At 36.7% G+C, this 21,000-nt stretch overlaps 1 protein-coding gene across 13 annotated transcripts in view; it reads left to right on the top strand.

The window, feature by feature from the left end:
* Window positions 1-21,000, top strand: part of Ptprd (protein tyrosine phosphatase receptor type D) — a 2,233,434-nt gene that overhangs the window by 578,005 nt on the left and 1,634,429 nt on the right. For 12 of the 13 annotated variants that reach the window (XM_015999923.3, XM_076564405.1, XM_076564406.1 and 9 more), the window contains exon 3: window positions 3,681-3,749. The exons of the other annotated variant lie outside the window; for it this stretch is intronic. The gene's annotated coding sequence lies outside the window, so the exon portion shown is untranslated. The remainder of the gene's footprint in view (window positions 1-3,680; window positions 3,750-21,000) is intronic. 13 annotated transcript variants of the gene reach the window in all.

Raw genomic sequence — 21,000 nt, 5'->3', positions numbered from 1 at the left:
CAACTTGCCAACTCCTATTAGTATTCCTTGTATAAATAAGATTATGATTTCAGGGCTGTATATATCACCTTGCTATAATTATTATTTTAAGATGGTGTATTAAAATATATTTTAAATTTTCTTTAATTTTCTAAATTTCCTTTAAAGGGAATTTAGATACTAAAGTTAAAGTTCAATGCTGTATGTTTTCATAAGACAAGTAACAGGGTTGCCAACAGAGATAAAATTGTTGCAAACATTAGTCAAATTCTATGGCAAACTTGGTTGAGTGAATCACCCTTAAATTTTTAAGTGAATATATCAGTTTTCCGTTTAGATACATATTTTGGCAGTTGGTAGAATTCTGTCAGTGCTCATGCATGTTCAGGGTACATGTGTTTCCTAATCCTATATGACACCTAAGTGTTCTGCCCATTTGATGATGGGCTAGCACACTCCCCATGAGAATGGTAAATGTGTGCTCATTAAGTTGATGGCCCTTAGAATGTTCATCCAAGCTTACTGAGAAAAAAAGTGCAGTGAGTTAACACACTGGTTACCACTTAGCTGTCAACAGGCTACTGTTTTTAAGTTGAAGATGTTAAGGAGAAAGCCTTCTGAAGAGGCCTTAGGAAACAGATGTCACTAATTAGGAAATTAGTGTGCTTCTTCAAAATACTATTACCACATGTATTTGGGGGTTGGTGAGCAGCCATGGGGCACTGTCAGATTTGTGTTGAATTTCTCTGAAGGGCAGCAGGCCAGAGGAATTCTGAAAGGATGATGAGCAAAGTGAAGCCTATTCCAGGTGATGATTTAAACAGACACTTTTGCCTCCTGCTTTTGAAACACAAATGATGGCACAGGTCAATGACGGCACAGGTCAAACGTGATAGTAAAAAGCCCATAGATTAGGAATTCATTCATAAAGAAGTCAATGTCTGAGTTGAGCAAAATTTATATTGGAAGAAATGAACTAGTAGGTGATCAGGAATTGACAGTTTGTGGAATAGTGAGTCTGGAAGAGGCTTGAAACAACAGGATTCAGATTTGAGAGTATTTGAGATACACAGCTAGATTCAATTTGGCCATCTTCTGGACAGGAAATAGGGAAGAGAAACAGTTCTGAGTGATGAGTAAAGGTGAGATCATGAGATAGGAGTCTGTGACAGTACTATAACAGTGTACCCCACCAGTGAACTAACCATGAACCCTGAGGCCTTACACTCATAAAAACATAAAGTCATGCATATCTTTTATTGTAGGATTTATTAGATGATACACATGTAATCTGTTCACATCATTCTTTGATTTTACCTCTACCCATTTCAGTTCTCAATCAAGACCATCCTCCAGAGACATTCTCACAGGTCAATTTGATCTTGACCATTCCATAATTAAGATCTCATTCTCAGGTGACTCTTGGCTACCACTACTTTGACAGTGACAGTTAACTGAGACACATGGGATAAAATTTAATTTATAACCTTAATCCTCTTGGCAATTTTCTTTTCAAATAACTACTGCGTATGAAGAATGATGAACTGGCTTCTAAATCTGTAACAGTAATGTCTTATGAGAATAATAAGGTTAACAAAGTGTTTCTTAACACATATGCTTGCTTGTGTGTCTATAAGCATCTGGTATCAAGGAAAGCTAAAATTAAACAAATAAAAATTTGCCAGAAGATGTAAACATTGTAACAAGACAGAAAATAAAAAGAAACCATTGGAAAGACAGCTACAAATACCAGAGGAAAGCAATGGAAATTCTTAAGGTTGGTCATGTAACATTGTGCAGTATTTCATTTGCTTGAAAGCCTTTTTTTTAAGCCTTAAAAATCAAAGGTACTATCAGCTCCCTCTATCTAAAAATTGAGGGCTGCAAATCTGAACATGCTTGTTTCCTCAATAATCTGAAAAGTTGTTACTGGCCCTCTGAAAAGAAACGGTTAGGATAAACCATGCATAAATTTACCTACAACCATCACTAAATAGTGCTTTATTTCCTGAAACATAAAGGGCTGGATTAGGGAAATGTGATTTTTATATCACAAAAGTACTCAAACTACTCTCAAGATTTACTGACCTCATCTGTTCACATATATGTGAACTATATGCTGTGTTCACATGCTTCAGCTATTCAAAATAAACATGGGAATTCAACTTAATAAGCATTTTTGTTGTTGTTGTTTTACTCTTTACTCTTTGGGGAGCCCACTACCCAGCTCCCAAATAAATCACACAGAGACTTATTGTTTTTTATGAATGCCCAGCCTTAGCTTGATAGCTGGGTGGATGGAATCTGGTGTCCTCTCTCCTTCCTTTCTCATTCCTCCTTCTTCTTTTTCTCCTTCTATTTATTCTCTCTCCTGACAGCCCCGTGTACCCTTTCTCCTGCCTAGATATTGGCAGTTAACCTCTATATTAGACCATTTATGTGTTTTAGACAGTCCAAGTAACACGGCTTCACAGATTTAAACAAATACAACATAAAAGAGTGCAACATGTTTTCACTCCCACAAGCAATTGAGGGGTGGCCTAAAACTCAGGATGTAGTGGAGTTTGAACTCACTATCCAAGTTTGACAAAAGTTTGAGCTCACACAGAAAATAGAAAGAAATGGCTGGACTAAATTTGTAGAATAAATAAGGCTCATAACATATGAGAAATGAAAAACAGATGAAATGCATGTTAGTAATAAATAAACTGATGTGATCAACTGACCCAGAAGTTCTGTTGGCTCCCACAAGTTTAGAGATAGTGAAGTAGGAACAGTTTTACAGAGAGAGAAACTTCTAGAAGAAAGAAATGCAAGAGGTTTAGGTGTGCATGGTGAGGAATAACATGGGACAGTCATGATGGAGGCCTGAACTTCATGCTCAAAGATGGGTAGAAACTGTCCAAGGTATTTTTGCATTCAGATGCAAATGGCCAGCCTGAGTGACTATCTTGTTCTGACTACCTCTGCCATTCAGTTTGACCTTCTGCCATTAAATATAGCACATTCTGTGAGCTTGTTGAATTGTAGATGATTGTTCTTTTCTTATTTGATAAATATTCAGGCACTGATTTGCATGTGTTTTCTTCATATGCATGGAGGACTTTCTATACACATTGTTGACTTAGGCTGTGGCCTCAGTGTTTTATACTGTTACCATAAAAGGGGTCAACTTTCCAAATATATTGCAATAAATTGAGTATGGAACTAGAAGTCTGCAGATAATCATCACAATTTAATGGATGGATGCTTCATGTTTCAGGGAGAAAGCTTCTGGATAATCAATGGCAAATATTAGGGGAAAGTCTGACATCTTTACTTCCCATTGAAATCCAGAAAATCAAAAACAGATTTCCAAAGCTCACACAGAAAACTCAAAGTATGTTTTAACAAATTACATTATTTTTCAGTGACAGAAAATAGTTTTATAGTCACTCAAGAAATTCTTGTCCTATAGCATGGCAATATAGAACAGAGAAATATTTAAGGATAATGCATAATCTTTCAATATTGTGAGGGGTATTACCTCACATGAAATAACTAAGATAGACTCACATTACATACTATGAGTTATTAACAATAATTTTTCAATTTCATTAGTCTGTAAATATGCCCAGACCATTAATGTAATTACTCATTTAGACTTGGAACACATAGTCCTCACAGATGTGGATTAAAGGTGTCCCCATTTTCTTCTTCAGGGGAATCTTGAGGAGTTTTGCACTTTTCACCCCCAGTCTCCACTCCCCTTCAGGGGAGGCTCTTCTTTGGTAAGTCTTACATATTTCTCTTTGTGAATTTAGTTTAGTACAATCTGCCTGTCTATCTTAAAGCAGAGCAGAAATAGAGACGTCAAGATCATTCACTGATTGCAGCATTATGTTTAATGGGAGATGATAGCTTTACTACTATTTTCAATTATTCTAATAATAAAAGTGCTTTTGAAACCTGCAGTTGTAAAATTAAAATTATATGCTAGAATAGATACTGCTAATTTTCTGATTCTAGCATTATGCTACCTTTGTGATCACTTTTGTTTAAATAGTATATTCACAAATACCTTAGATTATAAGCAGCTGTGTAAAAATCCATCCTTGAAGAGGGCTAAAGCTAAAGTTACATTCACATTCTTCTTCAGGTGTCATGTCATGTATATTACATTCAGGACACCATTACTTAAATAATCTAAACAGCAGTCCTGGCATGTTTTTTTTGTTTTGTTTTGTTTTTGTTTTTGTTTGTGGTTTTTTTTTTGTTGTTGTTTTTGAGACAGGGTTTCTCTGTGTAGCTTTGGAGAGATCTTGCTCTGTAGGCAAGGTTGGCCTCGAACTCAGAGATCAGCCTACCTCTGCCTCCTGAGTGCTGGGATTAAAGGCGTGCACCACACCCCCAGCAAATTTAAGGTTTTTTTTTTTTTTTTTTTTTTTTTTTTTTTTTTTTTTTGAGGCAGGGTTTCTCTGTGTAGTTTTGGTGCCGGTCCTGGATGTTGCTCTGTAGACCAGGCTGGCTTTGAACTCACAGAGATCTTCCTGGCTCTGCCTCCTGAGCTGGGATTAAAAGTGTGCACCACCGCCACCCCCTGGGCATGTTTTAACACACACAATTATGTTTTATTTTCAAGACAGTGTCTGACAGTGTATCTCAGGCTGGCCTTGAACTTGTAAGCCTCCTACCTCAGCCTCTAAATGCAGGAACCCAAGGTATACAGCACCATGCCTTCCTTTTATCAGCAGTAACATTCCCCCCCCCTCTTTTTTTCATGTGATTTGTGTTTTTGCCTGCATGTATGTCCATATGAGTGTATTGGATAACCTTGAATTGCAGTTACAGACAGCTGTGAGCTGTCACGTGGGTGCTGGGAATTGAAGGCAAGTCCTCCGGAAGACCAGCCAATGATCTTAATCACTGAGACATCTCCCCAAACTCCAGCAAACTTTTTTGTAAAAGTATAATCTAATGTTTAACTATGTGTGTATGTGTGTATAGGTTCAGACAGCCATATGGATATGGTTATTGTGGATGGAAGTTTGAAGAGCCTTGAAGCAGTACTTAGCAAGCTTATTTCAATATATCACTTCAGGGAAGTTGAGGGAGTAGGAGTATTCTAGAGTTGTTATTACAGAAAATCAAATAGCCAAATGATTGAGAAAGAAACCTGAACTCACAGGACTATCTCCAAAGTATCTGTCTAAATCAATCTGTGAATCTATAGTACTGCTGTTGTGTGGTAAGATTCCTTAGTGAGATTAGTTCAGTACTGTTGTTTCTTTTCTTTTTTTTCTTTTTCAATTTTATCTTTGATGGGGAACTAACATGTTACACTGTAAAGACAAGGCATTAATATCAGGAGAGTCCAGCCGGGCGGTGGTGGCGCACGCCTTTAATCCCAGCACTCGGGAGGCAGAGCCAGGCGGATCTCTGTGAGTTCGAGGCCAGCCTGGGCTACCAAGTGAGTCCCAGGAAAGGCGCAAAGCTACACAGAGAAACCCTGTCTCGAAAAACCAAAAAAAAAAAAAAAAATATCAGGAGAGTCTGGTAAGAATTGCGTTTACCAGGGTCTTTACACACATGGAAGTAGAAATGTGTCTGAGTTGGTTCTCACAGGGCAGCAGATCCTGTCTTCTGGGCAGTTTCAGGGTTTCCCTACTCTCACCTCTTACTTCAGGAGCTCACAGTTCATGTGTCAAGCCCCCACCCAAGTTAAAAGAGGCAGTTTTGATATTAAATGATACATTCGGGACTCCAGACAATATACACACCATTGCTGGATATCCTTCTTATTTATCTTAGGCTTCCTTTAATTCAGGGCTAAACATTGCTAAAACAATTTGAAATCTATTTCAACAATTTCTGACCCAGAAATGAATTTTCCATCTCATACCTTCAGAAATCTCATACTTCACTGAAATGCAGATATATTTTCTCCATGATATTGCTTTATCAAACATAAAATTATCCTAGAATAATCCTTTGAGTCCATAGAAACTCATACTTCCTAATCTCCTGCACACAGATGGATCATCTAAAGTCGACCATTTCAGGAGTCAATATCTTTATTACCAAGTTAGAACACATGCTCTCTAGTGTATATTAAAAATATTATCTTGAAATATGTTTTCTCTTCTGTAGTGATAGAAATGGTCTTTCATGACCTTCATCTAAACAGACTAACAGATTCATCAATTTTATTACTTCGCTTTGCGAAAACACTTTCCTGTTCAGTTCAGTATTCTCAGTAACAAAGTTGTTTGAGCTGTCTATTATTAACCACATGCACGAATGTGCTATCACACATTAACAGCAAATTAGTTTATCACCCTTCTGGAACATAATGGCGATTTAAACAGCATTGTTCATGGTTTCTGATGAAGCAATCCACCTCAAACCAGATAGCACAGCCATGATAATCATTCATGGACCTGGTCAGACGGATCAGCAGTTAAGAGCAATTGGTGCATCTCCAGAGGACCTAAGTCTTCAGATATGGGTGATAGGAATGGAACCCAGGTTGTCTAGAATAGCAGCAAGTACACTTAACCACTAAGCCATCTCTCTAGTCCCTGTCAGGATTTTCTGAGTATGAGGAAATCCATGGGAACTCTTCTTTTCTCTCGCACAGATGCACTTAATGTATTTAACCCTTCATTTGCTCTTGAGTTTTTTACCTGTCCAAGATATCCCTCCCAAGGGTCAGCATTTGCTTCCCAGGAAATGTGCATTTAACAGTCAGCACCCATGGACTATACTGATTCAACTAACCATGGACTGAAATTTAGGGAAAAAAAATGTTTCTATATAGAACACATAAAAATCTCTTCCTTGTCATTATTCATTCTCTAAACAATTTAGTGTAACAATTTACATAGCACTTTAATTGAAATCAGACTTAAAAGTAATCCAGAGATCCTTGATAGCATAGAGGATAGCATGTACAGACTCTATGCACACTACACACAGTTTGTTTTTATAAAGTATTTCAGCATTGATAAGTTGTGGTATCCACAAGAGATCCTGAAGCCTATACTAAGGAAACAGAACTAGTGCATTGTATCCCATAACCCTGAAAAGCTCATCTTGTATATGTTCCAACATATGGTAATATCAGTGATAACAGTTCCATAAGCATATATATATATAATGCTTCCATGAGTAAATGAAATATTATATTCTCCTAATAATTTTAAAATCTAATGATATACTTAGCCAGTGTATTTTGGCACATTTGTACACAAATTTATCATGACCAAAATGTGCCATGAATGATACACACTGCTTCTCTCTGGAGTGCTGGTCTATAGTTATAAACTAGGGACTCATTTTCATTGTATCCTTAAAGAAAGCCACATACTATCTGCCACTCTTCCCCTCTAGATTTAATGCTTGTTTTCATCTGAAACAACTGTTTTGAATTCATAACAGACGTTCTTGTCAATTCACTCCGGATACTAATTAGTTTACTTTCCTCCATATACCTAATTTTCTAAAACTGATCATTGCAGCATATTGCATTGATTCATCTACAAGAGACTGCTTTTCAAAGTTCTTGTTATTTTCAGGAAACTGACTTTACAATTCCTATCAATGGTCTGAGGGAACTGAATTAATAGAAGGATTTACCCCCTTTTATTTATTCTACTAAGGCCAAGTCTCTAGAGGAGTGCTTCACATTGCAGACAATGCATTCTCTGGTTTGCTGGCCGGCTTAATGGGATGTTAACATCGATTGGTACTATTTCTCTGTCACCTGAGAATGACTGTAGGTTTTGTGGTATGCTACTGTTTCGGATCCTTCTCCCAGCTGTTTTAAAATTTGGTATCACTAAACTAAGTGTCTTCCATGCTTATGAGACCACAGCTTCCTTTTTCTGAGGAATGAATTCTTGTAAAAGTGTAATGTACCTGGAATCAAAACCACACGACATTGCTTATGTCAAGCCTGTAGCAAATAATGTCAGACTCTCTGAAAATGTGGGCAGCTCAGACAGATGCTGTTGTGAAATTGTTGCCCTCTGGTGAGGCAGGACTATTACTATAATTTTGTAAAACTGAGAGACAAAATAGTGAGTTTAGTTTTGTTCTAATTTCATTTTAAGTTCACTCTGTGATAACAGATTTTCCTCTACTTCTTGAGAAACTTAAGCAGGATCCAGAACTTTTTTTTAATTTTTAAAGTATTAAAATGTTCATCATAATTTTTAATATTTAAAACAATGTGAATTCCCATTAAGGCCCTGGTTATTCCATGTTGAGGCCTGTCTTCCCTACCTGCCCATGTGGGTCAGATTCTGTAAGAGTCCACAAGTACGAAGTAACCGGGTTCTTTCCCATCTCTCTATTCTCCTGTCCTGCTGACCAAGAGTAGCTTCAGAGTGTTGTATCATGGTGAAAAGTAGTATGGTATGCAGTAAGGTTTTTAGGTGATGCTCTTGGCCAGGACCTTGGCATTTAAAGCTGGTATTTCTCATCAGTGCAGGTTTCTCCAGAAACACCATCACTCTCTAGAGATGTGGCAGTGTCGGTCACGTAAGTGGGAAACACTCAGAATCCTCTGTTTAACAGTTCCCTAGCAAGCACATCATACCTCGCCTCTGCCTCACTCCTACATTCTTTTTCTTGAGGTATCTTGTCTGCCTGACCTTTTTTTTAAGGTTCTTTGCACCCTTTGCATTTATCAAAGAGTGATATTGAAATGCCACACCAAATTTAACAATTTTATTTAATCTACCATCCCTTCTCCTTCTGCTTTACTCTTGTATGGAGATGCATGCACCATCCTTCAAATTCTTTAAGTCAGTAGAGTACTCTTTTAGCACAATTCCCTCTCCAGGAAAGTGTTCAGACATCCAATTTCTTATTTCCTCAAAGTGGGTGAGGGATTTAAAAGATACTTAAGTTTTATATATCTCTTTGATCATTGAGAACATTTAAAGGAAATGAGAATTCTCCCATCACTAACATTGCTAAGAATCTAATAAACCTATAATACATTTGGGTGTTAAAAAAATTGCTATTATGCTTATTTCAAATGCTTATACTTTCGTATATATTATGCTCAGATAAAATTGCTTAATGGTAATAATACATTTCAAAATCCCTTGAAGGATTTGAAAACCTGCAAATTTGTAGGATCACTACTAAAACACTTGGGGAAAGGGAGCTGCAGGGTCTGCTTACAATGTGGAACAGAACAAGGAGTTTTATCTTTTCTTTGAAGTATTACTTTATGAGAGTTCATTATACACTCACAATGACGATTCTGGGAGATTGTCATCATAAAGGTTTACAGTCTATAGAATTTTTTCCCTCAAGACACCAGGCTCTCAAATTGAACAGCAAACCATAAGAGACAACACACAGAAATGGTTGTCAAAGGAAAACTACATTGTCAAAGAGTGGAAATCTACAAGACTCTATTTATAAAATAATATACAAGGTTATTACAGAGGAAATTAAAATGACAAACGGTTATCATAATTCACACATTGTAAACTGTCTGTTATCTTGTATTAAGTCCATTTTATGACATCTAAAAAGTAAAGAGTACAGTCATAGAACATTTAAAATTACTTATTTAAATGGTAGAAGATATATCACTATCATAAAATACAGGAAGTAGCTATTATTGAAATAATTCACAAAATTCTGAATACATTTCTTAGGTATATGCCCAAGAGTGGTATAGCTGGATCTTGGGGGAGATCGAGAGACAGCTGGGACTGACCTACTCTGGTGATGGGATGGCCAAGCACCCTAATAGTTGTGTCAGAAACCCCATCCAAGGACTGAGGAATCTGGATGCAGACATCCACAGCTAGGCCCCAGGTGGAGTGCTGGGATTCTAATTAGTGAGAAAGAGGAGGGTTTATATGAGCGAGAATTGTTGAAACCAAGGTTGGATAAAGCACAGGGACAAATAGCCAAACGAATGGAATCACATGAACTATGAACCAAAGACTGAGGGGCCCCTAAGTGGATCAGGCCCTCTGAAGAGGTGAGACAGTTGATTGGCTTGATCTGTTTTGGAGGCATCTAGGCAGTGGTACCAGGTCCTAGGCTCATTGCATGAGTTAGCTGTTTGAAACCTGGGACTTATGCAGGGACGCTTGGCTTAATCTGGGAGGAGGGGACTGGACCTGCCTGGACTGAGTCTATCAGGTCGATCTCAGTCCTTGGGGGAGACCTTGATCTGGAGGAGGTGGGAATGGGGGATGGGCTGGGGGAAAGGGGAGGGGGCAGGAAGGGAGAGAACAAGGGAATACGTGGCTGATATGTAGAACTGAATGGTATTGTAAAATAAAATAAAATTTAAAAAAAAGAAAAAATTCTGAATACAAAATAGTATGCTAATAACAGTTAAAGCTCCTGTTACAGAAATGTGCATTTTGAAACAATTCACAGCTGTGTCATTGAAACCCAAACCGATAAGCATGGGTATCAACATCATGAACACTCAAATGCCCTACTTTTTGTTAAATTGACTTTTATCAGTCCAAGCTGTATTTATTTAGAGTCTGAAGAACTGGAAATAATTTTTACTTTGGCTTTAACTTGCAATGAAATGTAGTGATTGAGTTGCTGTGGTTGGTAAGAAAGACAACAGAGGACTTAATAAAATTGAGAAAGTTGATTTTACATGATGCTGTCATGATTCTCACACTTTATCTGAATGTAAGAAGTGCTAAGCCTCAGGTCTAGCAAAATGCATGTGTGTTCCTGATCATCTGGAGAGAATATGGGAAAGAACAACAGTAGATACAACAATATGTGAGATGCCAACAAGTTAAGCACAGGCATTAGATTCATTTGGAGAAAAAATGTAGTTTTCCTTTTCCCAAGTTAGTAGAAGAAGTTTTATGCAAAGTGGCTTTGTTTTGACTGGGGATGGACAGGAGTCCTTACTTTTAAGGCTGCAGTACCAATTATAAGGAACACCTACCCACAATTCTGTACTTAAGGATGCTTTGATGGCTCCTCTGCTGGGAACATTTGGAAGAACCTGGAATAGAACAGAGATGTAACTTTACTATATGGAAACCAAGAGAGATGATTTGAGAACCCACTTTGAAATGACGTGTGTGTATAATGTTTGAAGTATGTAATAACATTTAAAATTGTTGTTCATCTGTTTGTTTGTTTTAGGCATAGGATCTCACTGTATAGTCTTGGCTGTCCTAGAACTCATTAAGTCAACCAGGTTGGGCTTGAAAAGATTCACCCGGCTCTGTCTTCAGAATACTGAGATTTAAAGGCATGAGCTATCATGCCCAGATATATTTAAAATTTTTATGATGATAGTATTTGAAACACTGTGGTTTCCAGAAAATTTTAGAAATGTCTATTATCTATACTTACAGCAATTTTCCTAGTTTAATTAATCATGATAGTGTTACAGGCATTGGCAGTCTACATATAGTCAGTCATTTTCACAATCATTCTGTTTTTGTACCTTATAAAAACTGATTAAATGATAAAGCATCATTTTTATTTTAACTTTTAAACTTGGGAAAAGAATATATACTTTTAGTGCAATTTCATTTTCTGAGATAGAATGCAATCTCATCCAAGGGCAGATTTATAGAAAACCAATATAAAGGTTTTTGGAGTCATAAAAATACTGAGTCATAAAATATTTTAAAGGAACAACCTAATTACATCTGTATAATTCAGTGGGCTCACTGCTTTATAGTGGTGAATTATTGAGAACATGAAAACAATTAGCAGAAGAAATCATTTTTAAATGGGAATTCAGAGTTTTGGCTCCCATTTATGGCATTTTATTCATTCCAGTAGCTAAAATAAAACTTGGCCAAGGAAAATCTTAACAGCTACCCAATCTACATAAAGTGCAGTAAATTAGCTTAATGGTTTTTCTCATAATTTATAATGAAATACCCACTGTGCACAACTTGTATTCGTTGGCTTTTAATTTGTGCCTCATTTCCCTTCAGTTACTTCCTAAGGCAGCAGCATTGTCAAGTCATATCTGCATGCACAGGACAGTGGTTCACAATAGCTTCAATGCAGCAAGGGTGCATTTGTTGTTCACTGGGTGTGTTTGCTGGTGAGTTAGCATGCTGTGATTGGGAAATTTGTGTTTGGGAAAGAAGTTAGAGACACCAGATTGGTACTACCCAGTTCTGTCATCAAACAGGCTCCAGGTTTGGTTATCCTAGCATGAGAAAGATGAGGGAGACTCCATCTTGTAGTTCTGCTATCTCTGGGTTTCTATCCCAAGTATACTGCTCAGCCATGAAATTATTTCAGGTAACTGCCATACACGCCATTTTCTGTGAATGCCTGATTTTTTCATACCTGTTACCTTCTTCACACCAGACATCCACCATCAGGAAATGTTATCAAATATCATCTGTCATGTTTAAAAAAACAGCTTTATGCAATTATCTTGGATTTTCACATTCTGTGCTGCGATAGGAAGATCTGAATCTATTAGAAAGTAGTGTATGCACTAGGGGCAAGACATTGATGGTCCTGTTGATGACATGTCTAAAGAGTGAAGAAAGAGACTTTCTTTTGCATAGCTTAGAACAAGAGCAAGCTCAAATATAAATTCAGCACTTCTCTCCTGTGCCATCTTCCTGTCTGTAGTTTATGGGCCCAGGGACACAGAATATTACATAATTTAAGATTTCTCTTAGGTTGTAAATGATGATTACTTGGGAAACCCAAGTCATTCTGAAATTCAGATGAAATTTAAAACTGGCTGAGTAGACAGTAGGATGGTAGATTGAGTGTACAGTCTTCAATGATATCAAGACATTTCTTAGTTAAGGTGTCTATTGCTGTGAAACACCATACTTAAAAATCATTGTGCCTGCTGGCTATCTCTATCAATTGAAGGAAACCTGGACAGAAAGTCAAACAGGGCAGGAACTTGAAGGCAGGAGCTGATGCAGAGACCATGGAGGGGTGCTACTTACTGTCTTGCTCCTCATGGTTTGCTAAGTCTGCCTTCTTATAAAACCCAGGATCACCAGCCCAGGATCGACCCCACCCACAATGGGCTGAGCTCTTCTCCATCAATCACTAACTAAGAAAATAATCTATGTCCTTTTCTACAGGCTGATCTTAGGGAGGCATTTTCTCAACTAAGGTTGTCTTCTCTCAGCTGGACTTTCGCTTGTGTCAAGATGACATACAACTATCCAGCACAAAGAATATTATTAGTTTGGCTGTGCAAAGTCAGGCCAAAGTTCAGTCTGTTTGATGGCAAGAGGGATTTTTAGGGAAAAAAAAGTATCGCCACATATGTTGATAGTAACATCTGTTTCAAGAGGCAAAAATATCTGTGTATGGTGGAGTTTGAAAGAAGCCCATCTGTATCAGATCAGTAACTCTTCACAGGAGAAATACTTGCCATAAGAGGATGGATGAGTAAGAGTTTTCACATAAAGCATCAGATTTCAAAGTGTAAAGAATGTTTTCGAGGTACAGAGATGCAAAGTGGGCAGTGTCTAATCTTATAATTCTCTAGTGTAGCATGAATTTTAAAAAGTCTTATTAATAAGAACAAACCTGAAGCCAGGTAATAGGGTGATTGCTGGAAGATCAGAGAAGCAGAACAAGCCACAGCTTCCTCACCTTGCCAATTCCTCAGGTGATCCTGTTTCCTCAGACTGGATGCCTCTCAGCTGAACTGTGCTGCTCAAAAGCCTAAAAGCTTAACCAGCTAAAAGCTTCTAGTTTCTGGTCTTCACGCCTTATATACCTTTCTGTTTTCTGCCATCACTCCCTGGGATTAAAGGCTCACTTTCTGGGATTAAGGGTGTGAGTCATCATGATTGGCTGTATCCTTCAACACACAGAGATCCAGGTAGATCTCTGCCTCTGGAATGCTAGGATTAAATGCATGAGTGCCACCATTTACTAGCCTCTGTATCTAGTGGCTGTTCTGTTCTCTGACCCCAGATTAGTTTTTTAGGATGCACAATATTTTGCGGAACACAAAACCACCACATTTCCCCTTTTCTTGTCTAAAATTTAAAAAAGCTTATAACTAATACAAGAAAAACTATACAATAAGTATATACAATATATACAGTAAAGAATTACATTAACAATGTTTAGTTCATTAACATTTGACAGGTTCAGACAAAAAACTTCATTAATATATAACAATGCCCAGTCCAGTAACATTTGATAAACTCAGACAAAATTTTTCATTACTTATCCTATTTAAAACAAGTAGTTCCTTTTAAAAGTAGATTTAATAATTGACCTTTTTTATGCCGGGCAGTGGTGGCACACGCCTTTAATCCCAGCACTTGGGAGGCAGAGGTAGGAGGATCTCTGTGAGTTCGAGGCCAGCCTGGTGTACAAAGTGAGTTCCAGGATAGTCTCCAAAGCTACACAGAGAAACCCTGTCTCGAAAAAGCCAAATAATAATAATAATAATAATAATAATAGTAATAATAATAATAATTGACCTATTTATCTTATCATACCCATATTCTCTTTTTTCTTTTCATAATAGATTCAATAATCTACATTTTTCCATTTTTATATTTCCCCTTTTTCTTTTTAGAGTAGATTCAATGATCTACCCATTTATCCTATTATTTCTTTATCTTTTTTCTAAGAGTAGAGTCAATGATCTACCTCATATCTATATTCTCTTCTACCTTTTCCTTTTTTTAAACAAAACCTCTGAATCTAATCTCCATGTTCAGCTTTTTTCCTGACCATTAACAATTAACAACTTGTAACCAAACATTGTAAACAATGAGAATATCCAAAATTTATTAAACAACCAAAACCTCCCGTCCCACATCTTGGGAATGTGGACTTTGTTTTCTTAAAATTACTCCCTGCTTTCAGGGGATAAAGACATCTTTAGGAAATCCTGAAAAGAATTTTTTTGGGTTAATTGTCAAGTCCTGGGAGAGGTAGCTGTATCATTTGTTGTCCAGTCTCTGCATAATGGGAAAGTGCAGGGCTTGCCTGAAGTCCTTGCTCAAGTAGTCTATCAGGCTGGATCATCTCAGCTAGCCATCTCAAAACTGTACTGAGTAGTTTGTAGTCCAAAGTTGATCTTTCTGTAGTGTATTAATCAGCTTAATGGCTTTACCATATTCCATGTGGAATCATCTATTGCGGGTCCCATCATCCTTTCAAAGATTTCAAAGTTTGCTGTTAGGCATAGTCATGGTTCCCTGCAGATTTATTTATTTATTTATTTATTTATTTATTTATTTATATGTTTATTTGTTTATTTAGTGCCTCCTCTGTGGTTTGGAGCGTTCACAGTCTGATAAACGTCTGTCTCTCGGAACATGAACGTTCTTCCCTAGAAGAGAAAATCTTCACAACAATTTCTCCCCACCATTTGTCTTGCCAAACTTTTCCAAACTGACCTTTACTGATGCTCTCTTGTAACACGATGGTCCTGGCAATTCTTCTCTGAACCAGCAACAGTAAACCCTTTGTCCCAGGTAGCAGCATCACCGCAGTCACCAACAAGATGAGAAGAAGCCAGCAATATGGAGCAGCAGCCACTGCCTCCATGGTCCTACCACCATTTGTGGCTCGGTCCTGGCCGAAGCTTCTCCTTAGAAAGCCTCCTAGGCCAGCCTCAAACTCCGAATCCTCTTGCCTCTGCCTCCTTCAGTAAATCCTATTAGTGTGCCACCAAAACTGGCAACAAGCAGCTTGGTCTGAGCTGGGGCCTGCAAGGCCACACAAACAAGTTGCTTTTTCATGAATTCGTACCACGAACGTTGGGTGCCAGATGTAGCAGGAATCTTAGAAGGTCTTATTAATAAAAAACAACCTGGAGTAAGGCATTGGGGTGAATGCTGGAAGATCAGAGAAGCAGAAAAAGCCACAGTTACCTCACCTAGCCAGTTCCTCAGCTGATCCTATTTCCTCAGACTGGAAGCCTCTGAGTCCTTATCCAGTTGGATCTCAGCTGAACTGTTTCTTGAAAGCCTGAAGCTTAACCAGTTCAACTTCCTGGTTTTCACGCCTTAATATACTTTTCTGCTTTCTGCCATCACTTCCTGGGATTAAAGGCGTGAGTCACCATGCCTGGCTGTTTACAGTATGGCTTTGAACTCAAAGATCTGAATGGATCTCTGCCTTTGGAATGGTAGGATTAAAGGTGTGCGTGCCACCATTTTCTGGCCTCTGTATCTAGTGGCTGTTCTGTTCTCTGACCCCAGAGAAGTTTATTAGGGTGCACAATATTTTGCAGAACATAGTGTCATCACACTCTAGTGCATAGGAAATGAGAAAACAAGGAGTATTGGCAAGCATGTCCTAAGTGTGCCCACCATCCAAAGTTCATTTTAAGTAGAGGGCATTGGGTGAGTTATGTTACACAGTGGTATAGCACCTGCCACAGATGCTCAAGACCTGAGTTTAATGACACAACGTCAGAAGTAACTGATGAACCAGAGGGTAAAATACACAAAGAAAGCAGGCATATTCTTTTAAAATTTGAATTAAATTAGCTCATATTTCATAAAGAGATACTTATATTTGCTAACAAAACATCTTTGACTTTTCAAATAATAAAAATGGATTAATAGCCAATCTTTTTCAATGTCTGCAACTGAAATAAGAGCTTAAAATAGTAAGAATACAAAGCACTCTTAAAATGTTTTATTTATTACAATAATTTTATGAATCAAAATGAACAGTTTCAAAAGAATGTTGTGACATTTTATATTATAAAACCCATTCAATTTCTAAACAGAAAGAAATGTTTCACCCCTTTACCAGTGTCTGCAGCTGCTGTTTGCTGTCATGGGCTCTTCCTCCTCTTTACCAAGGCTCCTCCCTATCCCCTCTTTCTTTCTCCTCCCCTCCTCCTAATAATATGTGGAAGCTACCATGCATTGGCTTAACTACTTTGTGATGCTTAATTTAAGTCCTACATGGAAGCACATTTTAGAGTTGAAGCTGTGGTTGACTTTTCCAATTTCTATATAAAAATCCAAACCTTTTTATATTCTTATTACATCTTAGCTGACCCGGAACCTGTGACAACACAGCAATTTTAAAGTTTTTCCCATAGTCTTATTTTTTTTAAAAAAGGATAATTAATTTGTACATTTTATATGGATACAATAACATATTTCTATGGATGATTTTGTTCTCTTGCCGTGATTTTCTTAGCTGTTTAAATATTTATCTAGTGTAATAACAATAGTAATAAAATGTAACTCAACAGCTGATAGTTAACATGTTTTTGTTGCTGACAATTTCAATTAGAAGTCTTGCTGGCGAATCCAGTGAAAAAGTGGATAATTCTGAAAAGGTCAGCTCTGAATTATTGTTAACCATAACCATTCCCCAAGTCATTAGGCTGATAAAATCCAATTGAAACTAAAAGCCATAGAAGTAAATTATTCAAAAGCAGTCCAGATAGATGCTGAGAGTGTCATACATATGTGAAAAACACCTGTCTACAGGAATAACTTCAACTTGATTATCCACAATAGAACTATTTAGTAAACGAAATTTGGCTATTATCATTTGCAAACCTCATGTCTCAAAGCCATTTTAGTTACTCAAACCATACAAGCCAATGGGTGAAGTACTAACTGAAGCACAATTTAACAAACCCATAAAGCAGAGTAAGGGCAGCAATTCTATTGAATTACCAGAGGAAAAAATTCAGTATAGAAATGACTACGCACTTATTCATAGAAAATGGCTTCTATTGCAATGGAAGTTGAGGCCAGAACTAATAGTGGAAATATACATCAAATAGTTTTTACTGAGAATCAAAATGTATTTTTCATTTCAAGACAGCTTTCTCTTTGCTGTGTCATTATTTCATGCCTCATTGTTGGTGTGTGGTGTCAACTTCTCATTTCATTTTTCTCCTTCTGAGTCTGTGCCTTTTTATTTAATGAAAGACATTGAGACTGAGAGTGATGTTAGTAAATATAACTTCGTAATTCTGTATTGAAACTCTGAATGACAGGTAATTAAATTAGAATTTTGTAATTCAACACATTATTCATAAATACTAATTACCTTCATCATGCCTCCAAGATTTTCCATGGCAGAAATCACAATTCATCAATAATTTTGAGATCAGCATCCATATGCAATACTTTACAGTTACTGAATTGTGTGGATGAAATTAATACTCTGCAAAATACAATATGAAAAGTGAATATAGAACTGAGCATAGTAATCTAAAGATCAAAATGAAATTACAGTTGTGAGAACTTACTAATACTTCATGGATTCTAGTTTTCTCATCTGCATAGTGGGTATATTTTTTCTTATTTTAAAGAATACTTCATAATGATGAAAGAATCAATATATTATATACATATGACAATTATAAAATATATTCATCCAACAACAGAACTCCCAAAATAAATTAAGCAAAAATGACAAGAAGAAATCACATATAATTGAGGATATTGAGAACAAACTTTCAATAAGTAAAAAAAAAAAAAAAAAAAAGTAAGTGAACAGGATATATAATACCTGACTGAATCTAATCACTCTTACAAGTCAACCTGATAGACTTCCTCACATATAGGGAAACAAACTGAGTTGAAAATATCTACAGAAAATCTCCATCCAGCAGTAATCGAAGGGGCGAGGGCTATGTTTTCTGTACACAGACCCCTCAGTTAGTAGCACATGGTGGTGGACACATGTATTGGACTGTGACTTACTGAAAGGATTTTTTTTTTTTAGTGAAGTGGAAAAATCAGTTTTTAAATAACTATAATTTTTGGGAGCCACATTAGTGATCATATGACCAGTACACACAATATCAATAATAACAAAACACATCTCACTTTCTGGAATGACGTTCTGAATGACTATGATCTAGAAACAAAGATTTTAGGTTGCTCCAAATTTTATGTTGCAATTTGGAAGCAGTTTCATGAAGCTTTACAGTTTTACAAGACAGGTCAAGGCAAGTTTAAAATACATTGGTTGGTACAGCAGAGAGTTGATTACAGAAAAGTTCAGGGAGATTTCAATAAGCCTTTACTATCTGATAACATTCTTAACATTTGGGTTGACGAAAACCAGTGCTCTGCTAAGTTAATTGTGGTCAAAAGGTTATTACCTATTAGTCATGAGATGTTAGGTCTTACAACAGAGGTGGAAAAATAGTTTATTCATGGTTCCAAAACTAGCTCAAGGTAAGTTAAATAGTCTGATCTCACCAATGAAATCTGAATCAATCAATAAGTCTTTGCTGACACAGCTTCTTTCCAGGAATTTTCATTGACAACAGATTATTCTTGATCAGTCTGGAAGAATTTACAGATGCCTGACTTCCTAAAAAGTGTTATACAATTCAATGTCTAACTAATGTAGAACCTTAAAGTGTGCACAAGAAAGTGTAAGAAATCAGAATAGAAAGGTGAATAAAAGCCTTGCTTTATGTTTTTTTTTCTACAATTTTACTACAAATAACGCCCAGTAAAATGTCTCAGTTGTTACACTTTAAACAGTGTTTTGTTGCTGTTGTTGCTGTCTTATGGAACATTGATGATAAATTACTATGCAATTTTAAGCAAAGGAACCATGTCTTATAATAAGATCTTTTTGTGATGGCCACTTAAAATAAATAACAGAGAAGATAACATGAAGATTCATTCATCTATAAACTCTGTAGATAATAAATTGCACAAAATTAATCTTATTTTCTTCTAATTGCTCTCTTGCTCTCACTCCTCAGGCTCCCCTATTAATAGAATGATGTGAAATCTAAGTTTTGAGAACTATAGCCAGAGGAACAAATGAACTGGGTATACTGGAGATAGCATTTAGAAAAGCAAACTATATTAATTCACCAACATCTCTGTTTAGTAGATACACACTAAGTTATTTTATTCATGTTTAGTTCAGATCATATAGATCTTACTCTCAGTTCAGGACCGGTGGGGGTGATGTAGAAATAAAAGAAACCATCAGGCATCTTCAGAAATATAATTGTTCTTTAATCAGAACCACCGAAGGGCCATAGTCTCTCTGCCAAAGTAGAGACATGTGTGTATGGCATCGGGGTCTGGGCTTTTATAAGACAGAAAAGAAGGAACTATTGGGATAGAAGATCCATCTCAGATATCATCCCCCAACCTCTTGAGGTGATAGATATCACTTATGGAGGGTGGTTGATCCTCTTGTCAGAAGTATAGCAGAACTGAACAACCCACAAGTATTGGTAGTGACATCACCTTTCCTCTTCTTTTCAGTCCAGCTGAAGCTCTTAGGTCATTAACCCATCACTTAGTAATATGTGCTACAGGAACAGTCATCAAATGTTTGTCATATATATGTTTTCTCCTATTATATAACACCTTGAGAATGTGAAGTTCTTTTTACTTCAACTTTACCTGAAGTGAATCCCTTTCTTGGCCACTTGGTGTCATCATAGAGCAAAGAGAGAGTCTATATACTCATGAAGGAGTTGAAATATTTAACTAATATTTAAGGAACTAAGTTGAAATATATTTAACTATTATTATAATAAAGGAATAAAAGCAAGTTTGATTATTATGTTTTAAAAATATATATTGAAATGCTTAATGATTTTTACATTCTTAATGTGAATTGGATTTTGTTCTTTTCTTTGATAACTTTCTTTGACCAGAACCAGCAAAATACAGTACAGGCTACAATTTGCAGATGGATGACTTCAGATTTGGGAGGTTGAGCAGAATGTCTGAAGTCCTCATCTGTTAGCACTGGACTGAGTCACTCCTAACAGCCCAATGGGTTGATCTCTTTCCAGTACACCTGGGACGGGGCCCAATTGTTTACTTTTAATATGTGATTTTTCTGCTTCCAGCAATAAAGTTTCAAATAATAACACCTATCATGGAAGCCAAATTGCTTCAATTATAGAAACAAATATAATATAAAACTCCATTTAGCGTGATATTTTCTTTAATTTTCCTCATATTAGTTCCATTTCCCCTATACTAAAATGTAAAAGAAGCATGACTGAAAATGTAGGATCCACAGATGCATTTTACATGTGTACAGGGAACATGGACACTTCTCCTCCACAAG

Source organism: Peromyscus maniculatus, chromosome 2 (assembly GCF_049852395.1).
Source record: "Peromyscus maniculatus bairdii isolate BWxNUB_F1_BW_parent chromosome 2, HU_Pman_BW_mat_3.1, whole genome shotgun sequence".
NCBI classification, from domain to species: domain Eukaryota; kingdom Metazoa; phylum Chordata; class Mammalia; order Rodentia; family Cricetidae; genus Peromyscus; species Peromyscus maniculatus.
Note: the sequence above shows the minus strand (reverse complement) of the source record. Positions and strands in the feature narration are given on the sequence as shown.